The 13,473-nt window shown below is 38.3% G+C and overlaps 1 long non-coding RNA gene across 1 annotated transcript in view; it reads right to left on the bottom strand.

Moving 5' to 3' along the window:
* LOC120757100 (uncharacterized) overlaps nt 1–13,280 on the bottom strand; it is a 50,386-nt gene extending 37,106 nt beyond the window's left edge. The window contains exons 1-2 of the long non-coding RNA XR_005702358.2: nt 13,209–13,280; nt 13,003–13,073 (exon numbers count right to left, since the gene is read on the bottom strand). This is a non-coding gene — a long non-coding RNA (uncharacterized LOC120757100). The remainder of the gene's footprint in view (nt 1–13,002; nt 13,074–13,208) is intronic.
* Between the last annotated feature and the right edge of the window lie 193 nt (nt 13,281–13,473).

The raw sequence follows: 13,473 nt of genomic DNA, 5'->3' as shown, positions 1-13,473 counted from the left end.
GAGAGACAAACTCAGCAATAAAATCAAAGGCAGCACTTTTTACGTTATTATGTGTAGCTAGTTGCAAAACACTATCAGAAGCATTGAATGCCAACAGAGAAACAGAAGAACATTAACTTCTACATAATTTATACAAATTCATAGAACAAAACCTCAAAGGGCTGTTGAAAACATTAGTGCAAATGCAGCCTTAGTGTTAAAAAGGCTACAGATTACCAAAAACTACAATCTACACCAAGGATCATATGCCTGCCCTAATTTATGTTCTTTGCCTCAGCATGTGCTGCTGTCTGGCTGCTGTCAAAGGCAAGACATTAGTTTGGAGGGACCATTAACCTAATCCAGTAGGGCTGTTTTGGATTCAGGCAGGTCAAAATAACATGTGAAGTAGATCTTATAGGTCTTGAACATTCACACTTTATTAAAATTATTCAAATGGCAACAGAGCAGGTCATAGTAAAAAAACCCTAACATCATGCCAGGTTAAAATAATAACTAAAAAAACCCCAACATAATTTAAGATGATCTTAAGAAAACAGATTGCAAAAGAGATGTTGTGAATACTATCATGTTTTCCCCAAGAGCCCATGCAATTCAGATTCTTGGAGGCTCAGAAGTTCCTTTCCATGTGACAGAAGGAATCCACATTCAGGCATTTGACTTGGAGGATTCTTAAGCACCGGGGTGCTTTTTTTCTCCTAGACCAACCAGAGGATACATCAACATCCATCCCAGTTGTTTAACCAACAGCAAGGAGCTGAGGAGTGCCACACATCCTTCAGGAAGCACAAGATTTTCTGCTGGTTAATCAGCAAAGCAGCAGAATGCCTCAGCAAGAAAGTGCTCCATTTTCCCATGGAATTGATTTAGAAGATAATGAAGGGATAAATGCTACTAGGAAAAGGAATGGCTGTGAAGATATCAAGCACTCATGTCCTAGCAGACCAACCACAAATACAGGACTGCTTCCATACACTAACACAACAGAGCATGTTCCACCCCTGAGTAGCCAGTGTCAGCAGGAGGTCAGAATCCAAGACAGGATCAGATGTCTAGACTTCCTTGGCACATTCTCCACCCCTTGCACAAGATAAAGGATGCACCAGCCCAGGTTATCTATAAGGATGTACCTTGAGCCCTCAGCACAACAAAGGAGTAGAATATAGAAGGAAAATATAAAGCCAAGTAAAGGTAATTGCCTCTCACTTACAGAGTTTGTGCTTTAGGACAGTTTTGTTGTGGTATATCCAAGTCCACCTGATTCAAGTGCAGCAGACCAACAGAGTAACCTCACTTTGTAATTGCTCAACACAGAACATCACTTGACACTGAAACAGCTGGTCTAATAAGAGATATTGCTGCTCTGGACAAACCTTGCTTTGTATTGAATCAATAATAGTCAATCTCTTCATGTTTCCTTGGGGCAATTTTGTCCCCTTCATTAAAGAACAGAACAATCAAAACATAGGTTGACTCTGATTTTCACAAGGGTTTTGAATGCAAGGAGGACAATCAAGCATAACACTGCCATTTTTTCCTGACTGCTACATCTTCTGTGAAAGTGACCAGAAGTATACACTATTTATGTAGCTTCATTGGTTAACAAAGTAAGGCATCTGCTCATTAATCTTTTTCACTTCTGGGCCCTTCTTTTTTTAATGTTTTCAGAGTATTTGGCTCTCCTGCAATCATTGTTCAAACCATTGTCCATGCTGACCCATCCTTTTCATCCTACCCTCAAGTTCTATAACAATGCTACTGTTCTTTATAGTTATTGCTGTTAAGCAACAACTGCTTTCTGTTACAGTAAGTCACCTGTACAAGCAATTCACATATCAGACTTCTGGTTTCCATTTCCAGTTTCTTCTCAACTTCTTCCTCTCCTGTGGGCCTATTCTCACAGTGCACTTTATGAGCTGGAAATCTAATATTCGAACCAGCTATACTGATGTAGCTAAATTGCAACAATGACATCACCCTCCTACTGAAAGTGTTTAATGGTATTTAATTTTTCCCATGTTCAAATTTCCTTTTAAAACAGACTCAAGAAATGAATGCAAGAATTAAGTTCTTTTTTGTTTAAGTGTATTGTCTTCATTTTCAATTTTTTTTACAGAATGTGTTTGCCAGCTGTTCTTTTATTGTTTTCATACCTCTCTATATCCAGCTTTCTAAACACTTATTATTTGGCCCAAATTCTGCTCCCTAATGTGCATGATCGGAAGTCACAAGCATATGCAAGAGCTGGAATTGGCACTAGCTATTCGCCCACAGCCTGTCACATCTTTCAGTATTTTTTTACTATATCCGTTTCATTTTTCTTAAATGATCTAAGCTATTTTACTGAGGCAGCTTTTAACAGACAAGTGTGTATAACTAACGGCACATTCACTGAATTTAAAATTACCCAGATTTTATGTTTTAAAACTTAGAGTGAAGCAGGTTATTTAAATACAATACTCCTGACAGTTGAAGAGAATCCAGTTCTACTCACAAATTGGTGCAATTTTAAATATCACTTCAATTAGGGAGCCAGATCACATGAGTTATAGATTAAATTGGCTAGAAACCTTATATCATACAATACTTATTTGCCAAGTATTATAGCATATATATGGCATTAATAAATTCCCCTCCTCTTACAGCTTTGTAACATATTTCCAGGCACTTCTAGCACCTCACTCTATATAAACAGATGGAAATCTTTTAGACAAACATGGAGTTAGCTTGCCTGTATATAACATAAAATACAGCTGCTCATTCATGAAATGGAGAATTTTGAATCTTAATGACAAAGTATTTTTACTTTAACGTGAAAGGCAACATTTATACACTTTGCCATTGTTTTACCCTTTATTTTTAAAGTTGCCAACAACTAATCCAGAAAACAGTGAATTTTAAATTGTTTTAAGTTTTCACACACCGGGATATTTTTACTAAGATAGGGGTTGAGGGAGAACATAGTCCTAAAGGAGCATTTCATAGATCAGATGATTTATTTATGCAATTAAAAATTTACAGTAGGCTTTCAGCAAAACCTACCATGTTGTAAAATGACTTTTACCAGGATTAAAAGCATTTTACCAGCACCAAAAGGAGAGTTCATCCATGCTCTGAAGCAGCAGGTGCTAGCTACAACTACCTAAGCAAAATTAGTTAGCATACTAATGTTAACTCCTCTTAGTGCCTGTAAGTTCAGGCCTTGCAGTAAGTTTTACACATGAAGTGGCTGTAAGGACTTAAGAATGAGTCAGTCACAGTGAGTTGCTGCTGCTGTCAAAACCATCTATCACTGTGTCTAAAGATTCCCATCCTTGGCTGTGAAACTTCTAGATACCTTGTAACATGAATGCTATTGCAGCTGTACTCAGTTATATCAACAGATGTTTTAACAGAGACAGGATGCTGAAAGAAAATAACCCAGCTGGCTTAACTTCAACAAGCAGAAAAATACTTGGACTCCTTAGGAGTACTTAGAAGATAACATGACATCTGACACGTTCATAATGGACATCACAATGTAACAGAAAGGAACGGGGTTGATTTGACATTATTTGTTTCAGATAACAGGTGCTGTGGGCAGAGGAGAAGCAGTAGATGTCATGCCCTGACTTTAGTCAGGATTTTGAAATGGTTTGAAAATCATATCCAGAGAGCAGCTGTCAGCTGCTCTCTGTCAGGAGAGAAGGGTGTCTCAAAGAAGAGTTCTGCCACTGGCTCTGGTACTGCTCACTCTGTGGATGTTGGATGGTCAAAGTTAATTTGAATTCTAGTTAAAAAAAACCAAACCAAACCAAACCCACTCCCCCACCTCCAAATACAAGTCAGTAAGTAAACAAAGTAATATTTATCCTTAAGAAATAATTAACAATATAGGACTGTGCAAGTAGCTTATCTATAAAACAGATCACGGAATTGCAGCCAATTGTAAGCACAAATTCCATAAAACAGCCACTTCACTCTATTGATCTTGCAGGTGTCACAGAGTTAGAGTTACCTCCACTGTGGCCACCAGACTATAAGAATGATCAGTTAGGGCAGGGGAAAGAAATTAAAACTATTCAACACCTAGAAAATGCAGCACAAACTATGGCAGGAAAGGAAATCTTTGTATTCTCATAGAAGATAGCTTTAGGGACTTAGAGGTTTCAGCTGATGGAAATGACACTAAAGAAAATGACAAAAAGGCAGTGTTCAGAAATGTAGGAGCCAGCAACTACTGCAGTGGCCTTTGCTGCAAGGTTTTACAGCAAGGAAACAGGGGCAGAGACAGTGGAGGTACAGCTGATCCCACCTTGGCAAAGGAGGGTGGTTCTTGCAGATCTAGAAATACATGTCCTTTAGAGAAGGGGAGGTTTTAATACCAGTCCTCTTGTGTTTCTATTGCTGGACTGAAACTTAGACCTCTGTTAGATATTGTTGTTTCCTCTCCAACTCTTTTGAAAGCTCATTCTTTTGCTGCTTGAACCAAAAACTCCTTATGTTTTCTGCATCACCTTACAGAACATACTGCACAATTTCTCCTACCTGGACTGAAAATAGCAGTACAATTAGCTAAAAGGCACAGATCTGCAGGACTACAAACAGTGATAAACCATCGGGGGACTTCACCTGCCCCATGTTGACTTCTGTTTGGGCTAAAAAATATTTCAGATTTTGTCTTGTAGAGCTGCTGCAGAAGGAAAAGAATATAAGCTCTGCCCTTCAGACCAGGGAAGGAGTTAAAAAGGCATGAGAAACATTTACATGCCTTGTTTTAGTGTTCCACCAGAACAAGTAATTCCATAGGAAATGCTACCATGAGAACATTACAATTAATTAGATGTAAAAGCTATAAAATTAATCTTTGATAGATAAATACACAATGGAAAATAAATGCTATTATTTACACCTGATAAAGAGTGTAGAGGTTTTATGGCAATTTGTACTATTTGCTTATATTCAGAACAATAAATTAAAACATATTTTTGATGGAAAATTGCACTTTGCTTGTCTTTGTGAAGTGAAGGGTTTTTTCACAAAAGTATTCTGTACACATACAGGTTTCATCCAAAGATTTAAAAATTATTTTTAAATGTCTGCAATATCATCTGACTTATGGGATGGGTGCCACTTTCTTCCATGTCGCAGGGAAATTGCACCCCACATCACAGTAAGCCCAGAAACCCATGACACCTCCCAGATGACCAATTCTTGGTTTTCAGACAATACTTACACCCCATCCCAAACAGTCAAAAGTTTTCCTTGAAAGTTACTCCATGACCCCTTCACCTCTTCAGAATTTTAATTGGCAATTTTTCTTTAGTTCATAGTATATACCTGTTCAACTCTCAATTCCACCTAATGAAATAATTATGTTTTTGATATCTGCTCTGTTTAAATGACAGCTCAAGACTCACTCTATTCTCACCAAATTTCTAAATAGCAAAACCTTGGTATCCTTCTTCTATCAAAAGACCAGCTGCCTAGTCCTCCTTCTGCAGGGATAATACTTAGCATGTTGCCCTCGGCTTCAGTGACTGTAAAACTGTGTTTCTAGAAATGGTTTCTTAAACTAAATTGCATAACATTTCATTTCAGTCCTTGCTTTGTCAGATGCTTAAATAACCCATGAATTTGGTCTTAAGATGCTAAGCAAACCCATGAATTTAGATTTTTTTCTTTAAAGTGGACACTGATCCCCATTACAACAGAATTATGACAGTAACAGGAGGTAATACAATTATTTGCTTGACAACCATGTGGGAAGAGGAAAATGTAACTGTTCCTCCCTCCCCATCTCTCCAGAAAGCAGGTAAGGAAGGGACTGTTAACATAATCGTGGTACCAAGGATCATATACTCACTAATCAAATTTTTTTCTTTAGTAACTAATCATAATTAGTTAGTTATTATGTTATTTTTTCTTTAATAATACCTTCATTCACTCTAACATTACAATCCTGTCCTGTCTGGCTGCACTGGATGTTGTAGAAGCTTGCTACAAGGAGTCATTTGTCCTCCCAATGTGTAATGCAACAATAAGCATTATTAAACACATTTCTGATAGAATCTCTAAGAATTATTATATATCATGCAAAGATTTTTTCCATCTATAAGAATGAGTTTAATAAAACATTATTAGAAAAAGAAAGGCTGAATAATTGTTTGTTCTAGAAATAGCACATTTATTCCAAATGTTCTATTTACATCCTGTATTCTTCAAATTCCACAATGATGTTTTGTTTGTCTCAATCCGGTTTGCACTTCTGAACACTTGTCACTATTTGCAGGTAACTATTTTGGTTACATGAAAAGATATCAAACCCACATTAGCTAGCTTTTCAAACACAGTTTCAACCCTTTCAGTTGTTAAAATTTTTGCAATGCTTTACCAGGACTTTAAAAGGAAGTAGGAAAGAATCTGCAATATTAAAGATGTTTTCACTGAAAACTTCAAGGGTGCCATGGAGGTATTTTAAGAACACACAGCCACCTGGATATCTGGATATTCTGACTTACTGATAATTTCCTTCTTAGGATAACCAGGCTCATCCACAGTAAGACTACTTTTCTGGCTGTCCCTATAGACAGCTTTAGCAGGTCAAAACTACACCTTAGAATGCTGCCACAAGCCATGACTTGTAGCTCTTGTTACTAGGGTTTAGTAACGAGAGCTAATTAGGAGATCTGTCTTTTGCAACACTGGTTTCCATTCTCAAAATGCCACTTTCCATCATGGAATAAATGAACCTACTGTAGTCCAGTCCAAGAATATTCTATGCTTTTCCATATAAATGCCCTGGACTGCTGCAGGAATTGTTCCCTGTTCCTGAGCTTTTCAAGAACATTTGTACACCATCTATCAATGCAGTTATTACTTCTAAATTAGTTACAGAAACTCTCACACTGGTTCTTGAAGGAAGTGAAAGAAAACTGGACTGGGAATGCACTCAGTATTGGCCTTGAATAGACATAAATTTGTCTCAGCTTTGACTGAGACGAGCTTCAGACTACAGATCATCCTGAGGAACAAGAATTTACTTAGGCCTAAATTTTTACCCTTTTTTATTAAACCAAGCCAAGTAATAATGGGAACCATATTAGAGGCTACTTACACCTGCAACAGTCAAGACAAGAGCAGTTCAAACACACCCATGGGCACTCACAGCCACAATCAAAAACTGCTTAAAAACTACCACACACCATCACACCCATGGTACTGGTGCTGCTCTTCTGGGTTTGTCCAAGAAAGGATAAAACTTTCCCTGTTCAGCAGAGCAAGCTGAACACGATGCAGGCATTGGTAGGGACTCATCCAGCCTGTGCAGATGTTCAGCAGTTAAGGAAGTCCTCGAGCCACAAAAAAGCCTTGCCACACTCTGAACCTTGTTTGTCCCCAGCCACAGCCTGAGGTACTGAGGACAGTCCCTACTAAACACAGCAGAAGGGCTCAAAGCCCTTAGGAATGGGGCAAGCAGGGACTGCAGCAGTTACAAGTGGGCCTTGCAATCTCATTCCTGCCTCCTTTACCACCCAGTCCTGAGCTCCACCTTGCAGACACCACAGAAAAAAGGAGCAAACCCTGCCAGAGCGCAGAGCACTCACTGATATCACCCTGCTGAGAAGGGACAGCTGGGTCTGCAACAGCTTTCCAGGGAAGTCAGTGTAAATCCACCCTTACAAAAAACCCCATGAACTAAGACTGTTCTGTAGCCTCTGACCATCCTACATGTAGCTATTAAATACATGGCTAAGTTGGTCACAAATTAAACCGAGCATATGACTCCTGCTAGATAGACTACAATAATTTTAGTGAAAGAAATATATATATTCAGTGGAAGTTGACAATGAGGATGTGTAGAATTACTAGGATTTAATGGGTTTTCAGAGGAATCTAGTCAGTTTTGAAATATGTTCCCAGATTTTACTATGGAGACAGTTCAACCTTGACAGATCCCAAGATAATGATCTTTTAAGGGCATTATGTACTTAGCTGACACAAATAGCATATTTTAATTACAGTTAATAAGAGTCAGATTTTGTTTTGAATTCCATGATGTCAAACCTGGCATGCTCCTTTAAGGAGTCTGTACAAAGAGCACAATAGTTTTTTTCCTGTAACTCATCTAGACTTTTTTCGCTCGTGTCAGTTTGACCTTGAAGAGAACATGGTGTCCTTTGAGGTCTTTTTTAAAGAAAAAGTCACACTCAGGGCCAACAATTCTTTCCCTAAAGAGACCTCTGTATCTTTAGCTGGTGAAAGCTGCTGCTCTACGATGCACCAAGAGGCAGTATTCCTTATCCTCTTCATTTACAAAAGAACATAGCTACAACTGAGCTCTGGTTCCAGAAGCATTCACCACCAGTATGGGAACCTTTTGCACCAGTGTTAGGAGTCTGCTGAGATAGGGTGCAAAACACACAGTAGATCTGTACAAGCTTATATAAGATCTGATCTCTTAGTTATTTAGATAGGATAAGAAACAAAGCTCCTGCAAGTTACTAGACAATGTGAATAGCCCAAATGATTTCAGTAAACATATTTATATATCACCCATTATTAAAGTGTCTGTGAATTTGGGCTATTACCCTATCAATTGTAACTATGTCAGTTAATTTATTACATTTGCCTGCATGTAACATCTGGTGTTTTTTACTGATATCACAAGCTGTCCTTCAGATTCCATCATCCTGTAATAGTTTTGCAGTCAGCTGTAAATATGCCAGCAGCCTTACTAGGATTTCACTAGATCAGTGGAATTAAGCAAAAAAGGCTGATAATAACTGAGATATTTTCCTACCATTACTGTTTAAATGGATTGGGATTGACTACAAGGAGGCATTTAGAAAATCCACAAGACTAAGATTTTCCTACACACAGTGCTAATCAAGTGTGGACAATAATTTCTTTGCCTGATCCATAAAGTGTGCTCACAAAACTCTTTGAGCTCAATAGGATATATATCTAAGATGGATTTATACCCCCAAACAATCCTGCTGGCAGCTACTTTGTCACAGAGTGTAAGGCAAAAAGGGCCTGTTAAGATAGTACAGTCTGGTCTCCTGCATAAGACAGGCTAGTGAACCTCACCCAGTAATTTATGCTTCAAAACCATGATTTGCTTTTGAGGCATAGCATCTCTTTTAGAAAGATCTTCACTCATACACTAAGTGGAGGTGAAATGATTACACGTCTAGGTAAGTGGTTCCAGTGATGAATAACCCTTACTGATAATAGACTGCCTTCTCTCTGGTCTGAATTTACATAGCTTCACATTTCACAATTAGACTTCTGTCTTTTCCAGCTGAATATAAAAGCTCTCTATAATTTTGCCCTACAAAGACACTTGAGCATTTAAGTAACATCTTAACCTTTACTTGAAGAAGTTAATGGACCAAATAGACATCTTTCAATACACAGCATGTCCTTATAGTCTAATTAATTTTGTAGTTCTCTGCATTTGCTCTTATTTTTAATGCATTCTTTCTGAAACTTCATACCAAAAGGGGCCACATAATTTCTATACCACTAAGATTCTTTCTTACTTTTGTACTTAGAGAGCAAACCCTCAGAACCCTGTGTCCTCAGGAAACCAGGAAAAATTACTTACAGAGAAACTTCATAACAGAGTAATTGAAAACACATAGGCAATTAAAGATGCCTATAGAAATCTTAGAACATAATTCCCACTGATAAGATGAAAATACCTGATGGAGTATAACTCTAATATTGGACATGACTCAGGATTAAGTTTGTTATCAAACACAAAAATTTCTTGTAAGTACCATTAAGTTAACAGAAGCAAGACCAGCTTCAAGTATTTTTAGAATTTCCAATTTTATCCAAACTTCATATTTGCATGTGTCATTTTTAGCTTCAGGCTGCATTTTAAGTCTGAGAACCCTAGAAAAATCTCCTTAAAACCAAACCACAAGCTTTTGTCATTTTTTTATCTACCCTTACAAAGTCAGTTTTGAGAGGAAAGAGGTTGTTTGCCAATAAAGTCTGTATTGTTGGAAAATAAATAAATATAAACAAGTAATTAGTTCTACTTGATGCTGTTCAGAAGTGGCATACAGTTAAATAAGGCCTAAAACTTCTGAAAGCCTTTGCATGGGAAAAAGCACTCTGAGGAGGACCCTTTGCTTGAGCCAGGATTTCTTCTGTTTCTTTGTCAAATTGTCTCCCAGGAAACTGAAGAAAGCAGTCCCTTCTCAACTCTCCACAGATTTGTGTACCTTTTCACTTTTTCTTCTCTCTGGTTCTGTTGGGGACCTCACTGATTTCTCTTGAGCTGTTTATGCACAGTGAGTGCCTATACTTTCAGTTATTTATATGCACGCATACATGGGGATGTATTACAGCTGAACTGGCTTTTACTTTTTTTAAATGGGGAGGATTGGCTGTGCAGAAAGTTTTTCTCTGGCCTGTGCATCAGTTCACTGCCTAGGCCAAGCCAGTTATTACACACAGCAACACTGCATGAGGCTCAGGGACTACTCAAAATTAGTTGCATGCATAAATCATTTCACAGAAGTAGGAGACAAATCAACTAGTATTCTATAAAACATTTATTCTGTCTGATTAACAACTATTTGAAATTGAACTCTTTTTCCCAGTTTGTAACTTAGTCTTCAAGATCCAAGGTGACTGCATTGCATTTGAGGAAAAAAACCAACAAAAAACCAACAAACAAAACAACAAGCACTAGAGAATGACTGATGACAAACTAAAGTTATTTGACAGATATGACACTCTTTCTGAATACCTTGGTTATTCAGATTCCTATTACACGTTGAACAACTCCATCTTTTTAACCGCTCTACATTTTCATATAATATTACTTGCCAGATGCATGACCACCCAAGATGGTTGTTTCTCTTATCAATAAGGCAATTACTAGAGCAAATGGGGTTAGGGGATTTCTGTTCTAAAACAGAAACAGTACTAGATCAAGATCCAGGGCAACTAAGTTCAAGGCTGTCATTAAAAATCTGGATGACTTAATTACCAGCATTTACAGTTAGAAGCTAGGCACTCTGTGAAGATGTATGTTTAATGAAACCCACGCCTCAGGCACCAGAGTTGGCAAGGCACTTCATGTTTAATGCATTGCACAACTATCACAGATTTTGAGTTTCTGCTTTGTACAGTGGACTGGGAGATACATGGCAAAGACCCTCTCTAGTAGGTGCCTCTGCCTTTCTCAAATACAGTTTCAGCAGTGCTAATGGCAGACCATTAGACATCTAGGTGAGACTGTGATGGACCAGAACAAAAGAGACCTCATCCTCTTTCCCCACTGAGCAGGCCCTCTCAGCTCTGAGTGTAGAAACATAAGCATAAAAGTTACCCTGAAGGCCAGCACAGCAGCAGGAGCTGTGGTTAACAGCTAAATCATTAGCTGATAGAGATCTCCTTCGCATTATCTTTCTGCTATATTGTTCTTATCTCCCCTGTATTTTTGAGCTTCAGTTAACATTCATATTTCTTGGTTTCTTATCTGTTCATGCTCAAAAAAAAAAAAAAAAGTAATGGAACCACACATGTTTTAATATAAAAGGGACAAACTCATCATCACAGTCTTGTTCTTGGGACTAGAAGAGACCTATACCTGTTAGAAAGAGGAAATTTATTCCTTGGTTTCTTCCTCCAAAAATTCTGTAAAATTTCTTTTTAACAAGTAGTTTGCCTCATTAATATGTACCGTGAGAAGCTACATAGAAGCAACTAGAAAGGCTCAGTGTTATGCTAAGATGGAAAAAATTAAGTAACTTTTAAGATTTTCTAATGCTATAAATAGTTAAAGCTTTACCTTAAGGTAATGCTTCCTCCAGATGCAATGGGGAAACCACTAGAAATCTGACTCATTACTATGAGTTATAAATCACAGATTAAATCTTGATGAAAGGAGCCATGGAACAACCCACACACCTGAGAGATGTTTGATGGTATAAACAGCCATAACATTAGTAATTCACTTCAACATGATCAACTGACTAAGATCACTTTTCTGAATTACCATATTAATCCATGTGGTTAAATAACAAAGGCTCCATTAGAATCATAGAATTATTTAGGCTGGAAAAGAACTCAGGATCATCAAGTCTAACTGTTAACAGAGAACTACCAAGTCCACCACTAAACCATGTCCCCAAGTGCCACATCTACATGTCTTAAATACCTCCAGGAATGGTGACTCCACCACTTCCTTTGGCAGCCATTCTAGGGCTTAACAACCCTTTCCAAAAAGAAATCTAAGCCTCCTCTGGTGCAACCTGAGGCCATTTCCTATTGCTCTACCGCTTGTCAAGGGGGAGAAGAGACCAACCCCCATCTCACCTGTCCTTGACAGCTCTAGACAGCACTATGGGTCTCCTTCATCCTCCATTTCTCCAGATCCCTCAGATCAGACTCATGCTCCAGACCCTTCCCCTGCTGCCTCACCTGTCTCTGGACGTTATCCATCAAACACAGATAGGCTACGCTCAGCTTACCTGTAGCAAGCTTGGTTCCATTTGAGACTTTAAATTTCAGAGCTTATTTCTCTTAATAATAAATAAGTTTAAGGTTTCAGAGATGCTCTTATTTTTGAAATACTTTAAGAATGTTCCTTAGAGTAAGTTTGCTTTCAACACTATTCTTTAAACTACTTTCCTTTTCAAGCTCAGTGTTTTAATTTTTTTTTTACACCTGTGTTGTATGTTGTTAAATGGACACACCTCAACTGAGAATCCTTTGCACTCTGAACTGAGTATGGAGGGATCTAAAGCAAAAGAGTCAGAAATAACAAGAAATATATAAAAAGGCCACCAAGTCTGTGTCCTTCTGACAAGTGCAGACAATAATGATAAAATTTGTTTCCCTAGGGTACCTCATTGTCACTGATATTCCAAGCAAAAGACATTAGGATGATTATTATATATGCCCCCCAATCAACACTAAATCCAAAGTATAGATACACATGATACTGGCTTTTAGATAGGAAGACACCTTGAAAGTTCTCTGATATTTACTCACAGCTTTGTAGGCACTGTAGGACAAGTCTCTTTCGTTCTGGAAATAATTACTTGGTTCTCAGTCCACAGCTTCTGCCCTCCCCAAGAGAGAAAAGAAAGATGTCTTAGTAACAAAGAAGAGATTTTTAGCTTACCACAATTAAGAGAAGCACATCTACAATATCTTTCTTCTAAACTACACTGCAAACCTTCCCCAGCCCTCCTCACCTCCAAGACACCCATGTTGTCTGCACACCCACTCCAAACCAAAAGCAACCCCAGGTCCTCCCAGGGCTCCTTTGTGCAGTGCCCGGGTGAAGGGAACACTCCCAGAACAGCTGAACCTCATCACCCCTAACAAGCCTAACTCCAGGGCTCCAACGTGGACACAGGTGCTGAGGTTGGCACTTTATCACAGCTGGGTGTGGTTAATTTCAGTGACAAGCTGCGGATGCACTTAAAGAATTGTTGCACATGATGCAAAACTTTTCAC

Source organism: Hirundo rustica, chromosome 10 (assembly GCF_015227805.2).
Source record: "Hirundo rustica isolate bHirRus1 chromosome 10, bHirRus1.pri.v3, whole genome shotgun sequence".
Classification (NCBI taxonomy): domain Eukaryota; kingdom Metazoa; phylum Chordata; class Aves; order Passeriformes; family Hirundinidae; genus Hirundo; species Hirundo rustica.
Note: the sequence above shows the minus strand (reverse complement) of the source record. Positions and strands in the feature narration are given on the sequence as shown.